This window comes from Pimephales promelas, chromosome 10 (assembly GCF_988280905.1).
Source record: "Pimephales promelas chromosome 10, fPimPro1.hap1.1, whole genome shotgun sequence".
Taxonomy (NCBI): domain Eukaryota; kingdom Metazoa; phylum Chordata; class Actinopteri; order Cypriniformes; family Leuciscidae; genus Pimephales; species Pimephales promelas.
In genome coordinates, this window is record NC_142778.1 from 17,336,468 (window position 1) to 17,352,966 (window position 16,499).

A 16,499-nucleotide genomic window follows, 5' to 3' on the forward strand; every position below is an offset into this window, starting at 1 on the left:
CTCACGGTATGAATCCAAGTAAGCTACTTAGTTACAGGGGGGGTTTACTGCTTTTTTTCTTTGCATGATTCTATTAATGGGGTGCAATATAACATGTATTTGTGTTTTTTCTTTTTTAAAAAGTAGCGCTCTCCTCTGTCCCCTGAACGAGCTGTTGACTTCCTGAATCTATGAAACCACTCCCTCAGAAACAGGCAGTGGGCTCAGATTAGTTAGTTTGGGCCGGTGTGTGGTGATTGGCTAAACTGTCACTCACGTTGTCCAGAAGGTTAGTGCCCATTACCTTTACGGGCGAAACGTGACTGCGGCGCTCCGGTCCAGATGTAAATAATGGTGTCGAATCTGCAGTATCAGTTTGAGGCAGAATCAGACAGAGAAAGCGGCGATGAAGAGAGGGAAGCAGAACCTCACCACACGGCTCTTACTAAACGTTTCTCAATGATAATTCGCTACATTTTTTAACTTTATACACGTTTGTTTAACACAATAGCATCTGACTGGCAACAATAACTGGCTGAATTTGAATTGAATTTGTGGAGATTCTGGAAGCTGTCTCTCGTAAATGCGCAGTACAGAGAGATAAATTCCGATAGTCATTTTCAGGAACATAATTAAACATAAATTGTATCCATTGTTGACGAAGTACAGCGTCTGTGGGAAGCTCGAACACAGAAGACCTGGGTGAACATAACCCACGCATGCCCTTTTTTGCATTTTCCGGAGGGAGGGGTTGATGCAAATGTGTGGGTTAGTGACGTCTAAAACCCAGCTGTAGTCCCAATCGAGTCGTTTTTGTAGACAATATACTTCCTGATTTTTAAAAGATGATATCTCTGCTTACACTGAACTTTCAGCGCTGCAACTTTGCAGATAGTGATGAATGGCGTGGGGGTGTATCTTTTTGTGTTGTTTGGCTTTGGTTCCGCCCGTCTGAACCGTTTCGTAGTATGTGCTTATTGATGATCGATCTCACCTGGACTGGAGGACATTTAAGAGAGCAGAGGGGAAGTTCGTTAGGACGTGATTGGCTTCTCGCGCTCGGAGGGAAACGGGGACGCATTGTGTTGCTCAAGACCATTAGGGTCCTGGGACGGACAAACGCTGACAAACAACGCGTGCTGCCTCTGTGGACTATTCATCACGGCTGATTCCGTTCCCGAGACCTCTGGGCGGGGTCTTATTTGCCTGGAAATCGGGGAAGTGTTTTATATTTTAACCATTTCATGAGTTATGTGTGGGTGTGAATGTGTATATGAGAGTTGCGCATTTTAGAGTGTGTAGTGTGTACGCCCATTGCTTTGTGTACGCGGGACCAAGGACACGATGATTTTTTCCACTTGATAAACTGATTGTAGTGTGATCACGAGTTCTAGTGTGCTGTGCTGGGCTGGGGAGTAACCATTGGAGTGTAGTGACGTTTGAAGTGTTCACATGGGGATCGCGATTGTCTTAGTGTGCGCGTGCTGAGTTAATGTGGGATAGAGCCTCTTTCAATGTATTTATATGATGGTACTATTTTTCTAAATTAGATTGTCAATAAAAATATATATTTTCTCTAAAATCCTGTGTGGTGACGTGCCCTCTGTCCTCCATAAATTGTTAAACCTCTTATAATTAAGGTTTACTACAATAGGCTACTGTTCATGCAGCAACAGCAACATTACACACTATTTAAAATGAAAAAAGTGAAATTGCAATCAACCCCCCTTTAAGGATCTGGGCAAATTGCTTAAATCACTTAATAACCCAGGTAGCAAACAGACGTTGGGCCAACGTTAATTTTGGTTGGTTACGTTGGCCCAACCTATACAACAGAAATACAACGTTGGGCCAACGTTGGTATGGTCAGCTGTGATGGCCCAACCTATCTGACAGAAATACAACGTTGGGCCAACGTTGGTATGGTCATCTGCAATGCTTTTTTTTGTGATCAAATTTGTATTTCTTTTTCCTTATATAAGGCAATACATATGGTATACAAACCACAGAAATAGATTATGTACATGTATATATATTTAATCACACACCTACATATATACAAGCATTTGCATACATACCGAGATAAGCATATTACGAAGCATATAACATAATATAAAAACAAATTATAATAATACAAATAAAATAAAAAGTAAAAAAAAAAACAACAACAACATATTGGCTAATACAATTGCCTTTCTTGCTGCAGAGTGGTGAGCTTAATGCGAGGTCGTTTGCCATGCCACAAAAATTTAGTTATTGTTGACAAGTTCAAGAGCAATGCAATAAGTGCACTGTGACCGCGCCGTCGCCAGGTCATGATTATATTAAGTTGTCTGCTATATTTGCTTCGTATTTATTAAATACGCAATTGGTTGATGAAAAATTTATTAAAATTAAGATTCAATGTATACAAAACGATTTTTTTAAAGAAAGGCTTTCTATGGAAAGTTTTGTATAGGCTACAAAACTTTATGAAGTGGTCAAAATCCTGTCTGACCAACTCTATGTGTCCCGATATATTACACATCCTATACTAATGCTGTTCACTTTTCATAATCAACATAGATGGGAAGAAAAAACATTACAATATTTTAACAAATATGAAACTAAATGTGCTCATATGTAGCTACAACACATAGAGGCCAGACTCTCTATTTGTACAAATTGCTGCACATTCATTTAATTCTGAATTTTGCACACATAAATATATGATATGATATTGAAATAACTAGATATTATTTTGAAATAACAACTATAATGCCGAAAATAACGAGATATTATGTCGAAATAACGACTTGACTCGAAATAACACATTTATTTTTCTTCTTCACCATGTGGTTCAGGGCTTACATAGAAAAACAGCATGAATATAATTGCTTCCAGAAATTATTGTTGGGGGTGTTAACGGTGTGCTTTGGTCTTTCTTGAGGTGCTGAAGCAACCCTCCCTAGAGAGGCGCTGTCCGTTTGTCAAGTGCTGAAATGTCACCTTGAAGAATGGATCGTAATTGTAGCACGCCTATCTTGTAGATCACTGATTGGTCAGACAGAATCGTCATTCCCTGCGTCACTACTAGCGTCATTGGATTTGCGACACGAGACACTTTTTTAGCATTTTTTGTTTTGCTGCCATCAGCCTCATTTTAAACACATTTTTCCGTCTAGCAGTTAAAAACAACCACATACCGAGAATCAGGAACACCATCCCCTCGATAGTCTCCATTGTTCCTGTGTTGTGGGTTTGAAAATGTGGCGCTTTTAAGATGATGTCATGGCAGTAGAGGCGCGCGCAAATAACGATCAGTCCCACACACTTTGAAGGGGTACTACTGCGGTGGAAACGAAAAGCGTTCCGAACTGTTCCGCGCCGAATCGAACCGTACTGAGCCGAACCGTACCGTACTATGCAGTGGAAAAGCGCCATATATGTCGCGGTGACGCGGTCGTACACTTCTGAAGCCGCGGTCGCGCAGAAAATCATAAAATGACATGTAGAGGACTGACGCGAAATGTGTGGAAATTCAGTTGATTGTAGGTTAAGTGAGAAATAAGTAGGCTATCAGTGCTCTGGTCAACCGCTGTAGAGTGAAAATTGGTGAATGCAGTTTACAGCTTCCATAGAAAGAGAAAGAGCGCGTGTGATTGGCAGTGAGCGGACAAAATAGCTCAATACGAGAGGCAACGAGAAACAAAAAGACATGTGAAATAAAATCACATCATAATGTTTTAAAGTAAATAATAACGGTTATATAACGGTTGATGGACGCAGAACGGTGTAAATGTTTTTGTGTGTGTGTGTGTGGGGGGGGTTCAGGAATGGTAGATTACTATAGATTACTATATAAATGAGTTCACATATTCATTTTTCTTGAAAATATTTAGCTATTAGATCTATTTAAATGCCTCAGTTTGTTTTCATATTATAATAATATAATATGTAAACAAATTGAAGCATTTAAACTGATTATAGCTATCACTTCAAATACTTCAATTCGGGTTTTTTAAAATATTATATTATATTATATTGTAGTAGGCCTTTATTTTATTATATTAAAAGCCTAAAAAAAATATTTATATATATATATATATATATATATATATATATATATATATATATACAGTATATCAGCACCTGCGTTAAAATTTATCTGTCGACGTCCCGGCGCGAGCTCATTCTGCTCAAGAGAACAGTGCGCGTGATTTAAAATTACCATTATCTTTTGACCGTTATCTTTCTTCTAGGCTTCACTTCAGCCGTTAACGGTAACCCAGCCAGTCCAAGGTAATCTGCTCGATTCAATATATTGTTTTAATTTATATCTTATCTAGTAAGGCATTACAATCTGATGTAAATGTAACTTAGCCTTATATTTTAGCCAGCATTATTTACAATGTAACGATCTACCGTTCTAACTGTTAACGTTAGCTATAGCTAGCATTGTAGCCTTCTAGTTTGGATTAAACAATCGAAATCAGCTGTAGATATTGTTTGGCAGCACACTAACAATGTCTGCAAACAGAATTTATTCAGACAGAACACTTAAACGTCAGGCAAAGCGGAGGGCTTACAATATCCTTAGTGAGGTTTGCGTCAATGCTGAATCTGACGCAGCCGACATAAACATATGCCTGGAAAAAACACCCCTGCTGATGATGTGTGGTCAGATGCTGCTTCTGATTGGCCCATGTCCTATGAATCAGACGAGTTAGAGACTGAGTTTAATGTTGACGACAACAAGACTGATGAATTTTGGTCAGATGCTCTGACAGAAACTGACACAAGTGATGATGAATTTGTTGAGTCTGCAGAGTGTCTTGCTGAGGAGATCAGAGGTTGGGCAATAGACAGACAAATACCACAATGCCATCTAAATGGGCTGTTGGGCATCCTGAGGAAATATCATCCATATCTCCCAAAGGATTCCTGCACTCTTTTAGGGACTCAAACTAATTATGAGGTCCAGGAGATTGCTGGTGGCACCATGCATTATTTTGGAGTGGAGAAAGGCATTAGGGATGTGTTAAACCAGATAGACCCTCTCCCAAAGGCCATTCATTTACAAGTGAATATTGATGGACTGCCTTTGTTCAAAAGCAGTAATAAGCAGTTCTGGCCCATTCTAGGCTTGGTAGAGGAAGACAAAACAAAGCAACCATTCGTCATCGCTTTATATCTTGGATCTAAAAAGCCAGAGAATGTCAATCTGTTCCTAGAATCATTTGTGAATGAATATGGAAAGCTTAAACTAGAGGGTGTGGATGTAATTGGCAAATGTGTAGAAATGAAAATTTCTAATTTTGTTTGCGACGCTAGTGCGAGGGCTTTCGTAAAAAAACATTAAAGCCCACAATGCATATCACGGCTGTGAAAAATGCACACAGGAGGGAACATGGGTGGAAAATCGCATGACTTTTCCTGAAGTAGATTCACCTTTACGGACAGATACGTCTTTTATTAATAAAGACGATGAGTTTCACCATAAAGGGACCAGTGTGTTGTCAAAGGTTGGAATTGGTATGGTCTCCCAATTTCCATTAGATGTTATGCATCTGGTTTTTCTTGGGGTTGTGAGAAAGTTGATAGGGTTTTGGATGAGGGGACCACTTCCAACTCGTTTAGGTGCTCATCAGATAGGCCTAATTTCTGCAGCGCTTACGTCCTTTGCCTTGAGACTCCCCAGAGAGTTTGTACGAAAAGAGAGATCCCTTGTTGAGGTAGATAGGTGGAAAGCAACAGAGTTCAGAACTTTTCTTCTGTACACTGGTCCAGTTGCACTGAAAGACCATCTGCCGAATGTTCTATACCACAATTTTATGCTTCTGCATGTAGCCATTCGAATATTATGCTGCCCCTCACTCTGTCTCCAGTACTGTGATTTTGCTGAAAAGTTACTAATCACATTTGTCGAGCATTTTCAATCTGTCTATGGTAATTACGTTGTGTATAACATACACGGCCTGACACATCTTGCCAATGATGTAAGGCAGTTTGGTGTGCTGCATAATTTCTCGGCTTTTCCATTTGAGAACTTCCTCTACACATTAAAAAAAATGACTAGGACCCCTACACAGCCCCTTCAACAGATCATCAGGAGATTGTCAGAAAAAGCAAGTGTCAGAACTAAAATAAAGGTGTGCAAGGATGGTTTTTACCAGGAACATAAGAACGGGCCTGTTCCATATGATGTGACATCTCAGCAGTTCACACAGTATAAGAAATATGTAAATGGTGGAACTTTAATTAGTTTATCAGAGGGAGACAATTGGCTTTATGCACAGCTGCACTACTTCCTGAACTTCAGCCAGCTCCTTGTTTCCTGTCTGCCATTATTGGCCAAATTGATTAATTCAGGTGTGTCTGATTATTGTTGCCATGACTATTGAGGTCAAGCACACCTGAATTAATCAATTTGACCAATAATGGCAGACAGGAAACAAGGAGCTGGCTGAAGTTCAGGAAGTAGTGCAGCTGGGCATAAAACCCATTATATCCAGTCCAATGGAGATATGTATATAGTTAAAAACATTTTAAAAGACAAGGAAGCATCACATCTAGTCTGTCTTAAATTCCAAAACAAGTCATCATTTTTCACCTATCCCATTGATTCATCAAGTCTTGACATAACCTTTGTGAAACAACCCGGGCAGTCATTGACTATTGTTCCTACACAGACTGTTTCAAAAGTTCTTCTTTTACAGTAAGTACCCCCCCCCCCCCACCACCACCACCACCATTAGGTACAGACCTTATCAATCATAAGAAATAGTAATAATAAGACTAGGAATTATTTTAATTAATTAGATTTCCACTGGGTAATTAATAGAGCTACAATAAATGTATAAAGTTGTAACACTATATATATATATTTTTAAATTTTTTTTTTTATAGATGTATTCAATAGTTGTTTTTACTGAAAAGAATGAGACAGAGGTAATACCAAGTGACTGGCTGACCGTCGACAAAAAAATTTCCTTTTGGCCTCCATATAACAGTACAAAATGTAGAAAAGCGGTTGAAAAAAATGAAACTCCTGATGAAGAATGGGACGAATATATAACTGAATGGGTAGCTGAGTATGGTAAGTCTTTGAGGAATTAAATATGAATTATTATTGAGAAATATAGAGAAATAACTATTCAAAAATTAAAAGATGCTCCTTGTGAGTTATGCCAAGCAGTTCTTTTCAAATGTTCAGATAATAGGCTTAGTGATGTTATTTGTTTCTATGTTTAGATTCCTATGAAAAAGCCAGAAGAAAGCTGGTGAAGTTTTGTAAAGGCAACAGTTTGGAGTCTACAAATGAGGACAGTGTACGGAAAAGAGTGTATGCTTCCTCTGTTCTTCTCCTTTTATAGCCTACTGCTTATTTGCACTGAGCTTTTACAAAAATTGATTACACTTAATGTGTCCAACAGACCATCATCAAAATATGTAAATGGATTTCCATCATACCGCCTCAGGAAGACCTCCAGTGCAGGCCTCAACAAGCGGGCACAGGTACAGACGAAAACAGACAGTGGTCATTGCATCATTTCCCAACATATCTGGTCACCACAGATTCCTTAAATCCAAGACTTGACAATATGGTCCCCTTAGAATTAATTAAAGTAATTTCCTTTGTCTGAGCCACAAGAAAGTGTTTAATGTAAGGTAAAAAAAAATAAAAAATCACTGCTCTTATGGATTAACCTTAGAAATTTAGCCAAATGAATGTATAAACTGTGTGTTGGAAATTACAGTATAAGGTTATATCTCACATTTTTGTCAAAATTAAGTTGTAGTAAACTATATTTAATTATGTTGAATTATAATAATATGTTGAAAGGAATTTTTGAACAGTGGTCACTTTCCTGTTGTATAAGATCGCAGCGAAGCTCTGGATGGAAGTAAATGTTGTGATGTCTGACAATGTATTGTACATTATACTGATTCTGTTTCTCACTGTTCCATATGCAGAGACAATGGAAAGACCAAAAAAAAAAAAAAGATTCTGCAGTAATGGAGCCAAAAGCCTGACTTTGCCAGCCATACCACCATTTGCACCATCAGCAGCTGCTGTGACAGTCCCTGAACCAAGACAAGATGGTAAGTAGAATTAACTCCTTACATAGCTTTTAGTAATTACCTTTAGTCTCTAACTTGGATTAGACACTGTTCAAGGAACACAATAAAATATATGTAACCAAAAAGGAGAATAAAACCAACTTCCCCTGGCTAAGTTGTACTATTTTCAAATGATAAACTTTTTAAGCCTTGCTTTTGACAATTAGCATTAATATCAATGTGCTTTGATTTACAACCATTTTTTTTTAATTGTGACATTAAGTGAAATGCAACATAAAAACAAAATTCCAAATCTTGTAAAATCATATTTTGCTTTAAAAGGACATTGACAACACATTAAATGTTGAAAATGTCAAATTTTACTATTTTATGGGAAATGGGAGCAAATTTTAAATTTATTGCGTCTCAAAAAAGCTGGGATGGATTTAACAAAAGGCTGTTAAAGTTATGATAAAGACAAAAAAGAAGAGGTGCAGTTTCTCTCTTTATACGTTCAATTTTGTGTAGTTATAATGTTGCATCGTATGTTTGTCTGATTCAGAAAGAGAACTCCGGCTCTACCAGATGCTGGAAGAGATAAAGGGTCAGGTCAGGCAGAATACGCTCCTCCTTCAGGCGATTTTGCGAAGAGAGAATGCTGCTGAAGTTGTGAATGAGGAGTTTCAGTTTCCATTAAGGAGCATGACCGGCATAAAAGATTTGGAGGATAGGCTGTCAAACAGAGACACACAACGTTCTCTAGTAAATTCTAAAGTTCTTTTTCTTAACTTAAACGAATACTAACATATTATTAATATCTAACTATATTATATTATATGTAGAGATCTAGACCTGGTTTACTGGTGCTTAACACATGTTTTTTTTTTTTTTTTCAAAGACAAGATATCTTACCAGCTTGGGTGGAACATCTGCTAAAGACATTGTCCACAGAATGATGAGGGAAATAATGACCAATGGGTTGGCCAACAATTTTAATTGGCAAGGGAGAGGACAGAAGAGCCCATTTTCTACACTTTTGCTAGCAAAAGTTGTCATAGGTGATGTGTTTAAAAAAAAAAAACATTCAAAACTAAGACATAACTTGTCTTGAAATTGCAAAAGAGAAAACAACCCATTACAGTTTCACATAATGTGTCATTGAATGAAATGCAATGGAAGTAAAAAAAATGTTCTTTAATGTCATGCTGACAGATGCAGCCAAAAGACAAGGGGCAAAAGTGGTGGAAGCAGAGGAAAAAATAAAAACCTGGCTGAAGTATAGTGGAGACCGAAATGGAGGAAGAAAAAAAAGAGCAACAGAAAAAGGTACACAAGGCATTTTTAAGGCTGATCCAAAATGTTATTAATTATTATATATATATATATACATTTTAAGTAATTTACATTTTGATAATTACTATATTTTTTCTTTAACACAGAAAAGCAGATGCCTCCCCCTCAATTAGATTCCAGCAGCAGTGAAAGTGAATGTAAGTGTCTTCCAATAATTGTTTTTTTTTCTTCCTCTGTCTAACCCCACCACTAAACAGAGGTATTTCATCTTTACTAGGCGTACACTATAGATGTATAATAAATTTGCTACCCCAACATGATGAAAATCTCTTGCTGGCAAGAAAATAAATCCTACTTTTCCCCCAAAAAAATATACACTCAAAAATAAAACGACACATATCTTAAATTCTCTAAAAAGTTGTTTATGTTTGTTGTTATTTAACAGGAGTATGCTGCTTCTCCTCCTCCGCTCCGTCTTCATCGTCAGAGCAACTCAGTGTTTTTTGTTTGTTTGTTTGTTTTTTCTTTGCCATATTTTTTGTCAATTTTTGGTTCCTTGTTGATTTCGTTGGCTTTATTTTAATTTTGTTTGCATTTTTTTTTTTACATAAATAAGCATTAATAAATTAAACTTGTCACCAATAAAAAGGGTCATTTTATAACCAATTAAGTTTGTCTGTTGTGCCGTCTCTTAATGCAATTCAACAATGAACAGGCCATTTCACAATCTTAAAATTTGAGTGTAAAGTAGCCTAGTTAAACCTATTTATTTATAAGTTTGCGAAGGTCTGCTGACTGCTGAACCAACGTTATAGAGATCTTCTGAGTCTGATCTTCAGTCTCTTCTGAGGCAGACCATGAGCGGGCTAGCTAGCGGCTCATTGGTTCGCTCAGAGAGAATGCACGAACCTATGGGAGAGCGGCGCTGAGTCCGCGGCCAATGAGCGGACGGCGCTCGCTCACTGCGTCACAGCCCGCCAAAAGGGGCGTGGCTACAGTTATATTAATATTATTATTATTATAAAGGTAGCTCTCCCAAGCTAGTTCGTCGATTCTTTTTCATTCAGCGAGCTACACGCATCCGCTGTCCTGGGAAGAAGCCGCCGTCGTCGAGAAGGCACCCTCTAGCAAGCTCCGGAGTCTGAGGAAGCCGGCCGTCTGCCACCTTCAGCCGCCCAGCAAGCTAGCGCCATCCGACGCGTATCCTTTATTCCACCCTTTTCACAAAAGAGCCGAGCGTCTTTTTCAAGATGCCTCGTATTTCCTGCGGCTCATGCCGCTCTTCACTCGAGGAAGGAGACCGCCACCCCATCTGCGTTCTCTGTCTCGGAGTGGATCACGCAGAGCTCGCCCTCGCCAACGGAGGATGCGACCACTGCGAGGACCTGCCTCTGTCCTCCCTGCGGGCTCGACTGCAGGCGGTCAAAACCGCTCCCGCACCGCCTCTCACTTCGCCGCGGAAGAAGAAACGCCGCTCCCAGAGGCCGCCGGAGCCCCCTGCGGATCCATGTGGGCCGCCGCCCACCGACCGCTCTCCCTCTCCGCCCCTACCGGACATACAGTTGCCGCCGAGTGGCCGCTCTGTCGCCTCCGACGACACCGCGGATGAGAAGGACTCCTCACTGCATGAAAAGACTCAAATCCGGCAATATCCGGGCATGGTAAACTCCTGTGCAATTTGATGTTTGCTGGATGTATGTGGGAAAAAGCGGATCAGAGTAACACGGAACAGTATATTTCCAGACAAACCCGGAAACCTCACCTACGCGGGCATATACAGGAATCCGTGAAATTTTACGGACATATACAGCTGAAACACTGCTGGATGTGAGAGGTGTGAAGAAGACCTTTCATATGTTAATGACTGACATAAGGGTGCTGGCTGTTCTCAGAGGGAGGAGTGGCAGGGGACTTCAGGATTGAAAATTATCTCTGGTCTACAGCAAACAAGTTTTTTTTTGTACAGAAAAATAAATAAATTCTTAAGGCCCTGAAACAGAAAACCGACGTCAAAGAACTAGCAATGACTAAAGCCAACTCTAGGGTTGGCTTATGTCGCCTGTGTCAGGGCCTTAAAACTACTGTATGAAAAAAAGTATCCTAATCAAATATTCTTTTATAAAAACAGGACAAAATAAACACCATGAATATACGTTCACAAAAACATCTGAATATTTAATGAAATAAAAAATACAGGGAAACATTTCAGAATATCTAAATTTTTATTGTGACGTTTTACAAATTGCAGACAACAACATTTGTCGCCATTGGCTTTGCTTAGTTGGGGACATTTTTATTTAATATTCAACAATGTTATTGAACTGCCTGCATTGACACCATTATATGAGATCTGAACTGAGATGGACAATGACATCACGGTTTTGGCTTGGAGTTAATCCATGCTTCTTTGGGCATGCATGATGTGAAACGAGTGGTCGCAAAACCACCGGGCTTTCCCGTGTTATTGTCAGCAGCTGGTTATCCTTCCATGTTGAAAGGTCCAGCTGCATCATATTTATTCACAAAATTAAATAGATTCACTTGCAACGCGTCATACCGAGGTTTGTGGTTTGAGTAAATAAGTCCTTCCGCAAACAAACAAGCTGCAAGAAAAGGGGGCGTTTTGAGGTTTGAAATTCACCACTCACAACCATTAACACAACAAATGTGGTGACGTAATGGAGGTGCAACCAATAACGTTAGTGTATTGCTTCAAGCGCGAGAAAAATACTTTAAAATTACAGCATTCTTTCCCGAAGCAAAGAGAACAGTTCAAGGTTTGGAAACAGTTTTCTTCTATTCACCTTATTTTGCACGACAACAAGGGTGACGCCATTGCGTTCGTTTTGTCATCTTCTCCCGTCTGAGAAAGACTTCAACTTCCGGCTCAAGAGAGGGATGAGATTCTGCGCTAGTTGAAACGAACGGTAAAATATGGCAAGTATTAAATGTTCAGTTAGGTGCTGCCATAACAGTTGGATAGAGGAGAGAACAATTGAACCAACGGTGTAACGAACATAATGTGAGGCGGTCAGATTGTTGTTGTGGTGCACTTTACGATTTAGCTACACCCACCACCTAAAGACGAGGAGCACCGGAGGCAATGGCGGAAGGCACACATTTGGAAGCATAGGCTTGAAAGTGCCCGATTCTGATGAGAAAACGCAAAAGTGGCGTTGCGTCATCTTTTTTTTTTTTTTTGCGCTTAGACGAGCGTTTTGTGTGAGAAGTCCGCGTGCAAATGGAGACGCAAAAGTGTGTGAAATTCAATGTAGTATGCACTTCAGGCGGCTAGGAATGCATACTACAACAACACTAAGTCCACGCGCCTGCGTACAACTTTCACCGTCAAGCAAACTTTTGCGTTTTTACCGTTACACGGGAACGCGGAGGTGGAGAGTTTTTAAGATTTCCACTCTGGAGGGTGGTTTCACTTTTTTGCGTTTTTGAGCCTCAAAAACGCCATCGCCGTGTAAACGAAAGGCACATCCGATAAAATATTTTTACTTTTTCACCCGCGAGCGTTCTCGTGTAAACAGGGCCTAAGGACGGGAATCCGATTGAGAAACACCCCAGAAATGGCTCGGCTACGATGTTCCGATAAAGAAGTCACGCCGGGTGTTGAATATTGTCAGATTCAGGTAAGCTAACTTGCCTAACTGTTATGTGCTTGTTTGCCTAACTTTAGATTCGTGAAGTCCGTTCTATGAATGCATTTAAGATCAGTAACAAGCCGTAAACAAAATACAATGAATCTTGCATGATTACCATTGCCCACATGTTATTTATTTAACTTTGTGATATTGACCTAAGAGTCTGAAAGAATAAATGAATGAATGAATATTCACGGTAGTACAAGATAGTATGGTAACTTACATTAGTCTTACAATAGCTCACATTACTGCTATTGCACATTACGAGATGTAAACAACACTGGTCCAGATGCACTTCCTGTTTCAGTTTGTAAAAGGCTTCTTAATTTCAAATGTAAAGAAAATATCTTGAATATGTTTGTTTAACTTTTTGATTCAGTTGTTCTGTTGGTTGTACTTTAACCCAACGTTTATACAGTGTTAAAACTGAAACAGGAAGTGCTTCTGGATCAGTGTTGTTTACATCTTGTGAAATGGTCTATACAGAGATTGCTGATGCTAGCAGGCCAGCTAGCTACATCTCTCATTCAGATATTGATATTGACTTATGGCGAGTTAGGAGATTGTGTATTGTTTCGTTTTTAATTAATGTATCTTTCTCACACACTGTTCTGTGTAACTATGGGTGCCATCATCAATGAATTCTCCATGATCTATTTTAAGTAGCTACTAATGTAAAAAATGTGTATGGTTATAATATTTCCATAGATGCATCAATGAGAGTCAGTAATGCAGTGGATAACTATGAGGATGATCACATCCACATGCCCCACAGCTGTGATGCAGAATCACAATGGGAGGATCAATCTGTCTTTGGCCACAACCTGATCTTCTCAGAGAGACTCTCCAGCGTCTTGATGCTCTTTAGCGAAAGTATGAGCAGCACAGACTAACGTTACATGAAGAATCTTACAACGCTTCGAAAAGAATAAAAAAGGCACATGACGTGAACATTGCGGTAAGTCCAATTATTGTTCTATAACGTGGCTGTAAGCCATAGTTCGGTTACAATTATTGTTTTGTCTCTTGCGGTTACTGTGATGGTCAGCTTATTCCAACTGAAAATTCAGTTTTGTGGTTCTTGAAGATTGTGAATCAATTTAATTGCTTTTTAATTTCAAACTTTACAGGAATCTGTAAAGGCGCCTCCATAATTCAGAGAACAACCCACACAAATACGTTCCACAAACCAGGTAAGACTGTTTCTTATATACTATAGCCTAAATGTTAGTTTAATCTACTACTCTATGGATTTGGAATGCCAAAAGTGAATTTCAGTAATGATACCTGCAACTTTCCCCCCCAGAATAAATTCATCACATAACCTGGCTGTGACCACTTACCTCTTCGAAGAATTAAGGTCAACTTTTACAGAAGTTGACCCTGAATGTGTAAAAGGTAATCTTAAAGATGTTGTAATCATTTTATTGTCCTCTGTTTTACTTATTTTTATTGCCATTACATTTATTTATGATATATTTAGCAGGTTGGAAGATGTATTTTGAGACTTTGCGGAGGAAGTATTCTTTGGCTCAGCCTGAAAAGGCCCAGAAAAGAAAAACTATGACAAGCATTGCAAAGAACCTTCAAAGAAAGCGACTGGTAAGTTAAGAAACTGGTTAAGCACTTTTTTTTCTCTTCAGAATGTAACTATCCTCCTCTCTGTGTTTTAGTGGTTAAGTTACTGTCATGTTTTTCAGTTGCTGGAGACCAGGTCCGGGGTTGTACAAACCAACACAGAAAAGGAACTTTGGAAGACCGCAACAATAGAACTGATGTCTGATGAAGATGATGCTATTGTTGATGGAAGGCCAGTGTGAATGGTGAGGTCTCCACCAGTCTGCTCTCTGCTAGGTACTATAAAACAGACTAGAGGCTGACCCACACTATGCGTCACACCACCAGCGTATCATGGCAGTTTGAAAAATGTTAACTCGTAAAAAAAAAAAATATATATATATATATATATATATATATAACCGTTCAAAAGTTTGGGGGTCGGTAAGATATTTTTTTTTTTGGTTTGGGGGGGATAGCTCAAATTAACTCTACTTTTATTCAGCAAGGATGCATTAAATGAATCAAACGTGATAGTAAAGACATTTATAATGTTACAAAACATCATATTTCAAATAAATGAAATATAACTTTCTATTGATCAAATAATCCTAAAAAGTCTACAACTGTTTTCAACTTTGGTAATAATAATGAATATTTATTGAGCATCAAATCATCACATTAGAATGATTTCTGAAGGATCATGTGACACTGAAGACTGGAGTAATGATGCTAAAAATTCATCTTTGATCACAAGAATAATGTATTCCAATAGAAACGTTTATTTTAAATTGTCATAATATTTAACAATATTACTCTTACTTTTTTTGTATTTTTTATATATAAAAAAAAAGCAGCCTTGGCGAGCATATGAGACTTCTTACCGATCCCAAACTTATAAACGGCAGTGTACACCTTGAATATTTTATATACACTTTAATTTCTTATTTATTTTTCTCGTATTATTTCATATATTTGTTCCTTTTTTTTGTTGTCCATGTTGCTTATCTCCATTTTGTTTACTTGTTTGCATTTTAATGTATGTTTATAATGCACTCTCTGCAATGTTCTATTTATTTATATTGTTTACTTGGAATATCTACGTATATTTTATATATATATATATATATATATATATATGAAGAGTTCAGATGCAAAAGCCTCTAAATGCCATTTGAAATTTTCTCCTTTAATGATGATTTTTATCAAACTTGTATATTTAAGTTTAGTAATTTCACTTAAATAACAATTAATAGGCAATTATCATTGCCATTTAAGAGAAATTACTGAACTTAAATATACAAGTTTGATAAAAATCATCATTAAAGGAGAAAATTTCAAATGGAACTCTTCATATATTTTATATATATATATGTAACTTTTTATATACACTGTGTACTTTATTCCTTTACATCTGTCCTTTAAAATGATTGGGTAAAAAAAAAATAACGAAAATAAAAAGTTAACAATTTATTTAATGTATGTTTATAATTTTCTTTGGAATGTCCATGATTTTTTTTTCTTCCTTTGAGATGTTATTACTTCATACTTTTTTTTCTAGTTTTTGTTCCCAATTCCTCTGTAATGCTTGTTTATAATGCTATTTGGAATGTGTTATATACCTTAATAAAAATTTCAGACTTTCCCATTGTTCTTTGTGTGTTTAAATATAAATATATATATATATATATATATATATATCAAATTTATTTTAATGAATATATTAAAATTGGGGGAGGGAGGTTTGGTATATATTTGAGCAATATCTGCATAGCTGGTATATAACCAATCAAATCAGTATGCTACAAGGCCTAGGGTGGGCTATGTTTAAAAGTAACCAATAAAGTCCGTTTACTGGGTTTTCAATATGTCCTGCCCTCCAATAGTGGTCTGGGTGTTGGGAGTGGCTTTAAAAGAACAACCAATCCAGTTTGGTTGGAAGGCAAAAAGGTGTGAATGTTTCCTGCAAAAAGG

At 38.0% G+C, this 16,499-nt stretch overlaps 1 long non-coding RNA gene, 1 other non-coding gene and 1 pseudogene across 4 annotated transcripts; all 3 read left to right on the top strand.

Annotated features, from left to right (window-relative positions):
- Positions 1-4,153: 4,153 nt before the first annotated feature.
- Positions 4,154-9,832, top strand: LOC120488731 (uncharacterized). The gene is made up of 10 exons (XR_016145440.1): positions 4,154-4,260; positions 6,868-7,057; positions 7,213-7,303; positions 7,395-7,475; positions 7,933-8,064; positions 8,585-8,784; positions 8,921-9,080; positions 9,235-9,348; positions 9,462-9,512; positions 9,761-9,832. It is a non-coding gene; the product is annotated as an uncharacterized LOC120488731 (transcript).
- LOC148977384 (uncharacterized) lies at positions 4,353-6,738 on the top strand (annotated as a pseudogene).
- Positions 9,833-12,701: 2,869 nt separating the features above from the next.
- On the top strand, positions 12,702-16,170 carry LOC148977385 (uncharacterized). 3 transcript variants are annotated; one of them, XR_016169898.1, is made up of 6 exons: positions 12,702-12,956; positions 13,677-13,926; positions 14,111-14,161; positions 14,275-14,366; positions 14,455-14,570; positions 14,669-16,170. It is a non-coding gene; the product is annotated as an uncharacterized LOC148977385 (long non-coding RNA). The 3 variants fall into 3 exon arrangements; XR_016169897.1 differs by having other exon boundaries at positions 12,703-12,956; positions 14,099-14,161; positions 14,452-14,570; XR_016169896.1 differs by having other exon boundaries at positions 12,704-12,956; positions 14,452-14,570.
- The last annotated feature ends 329 nt before the right edge of the window (positions 16,171-16,499 follow it).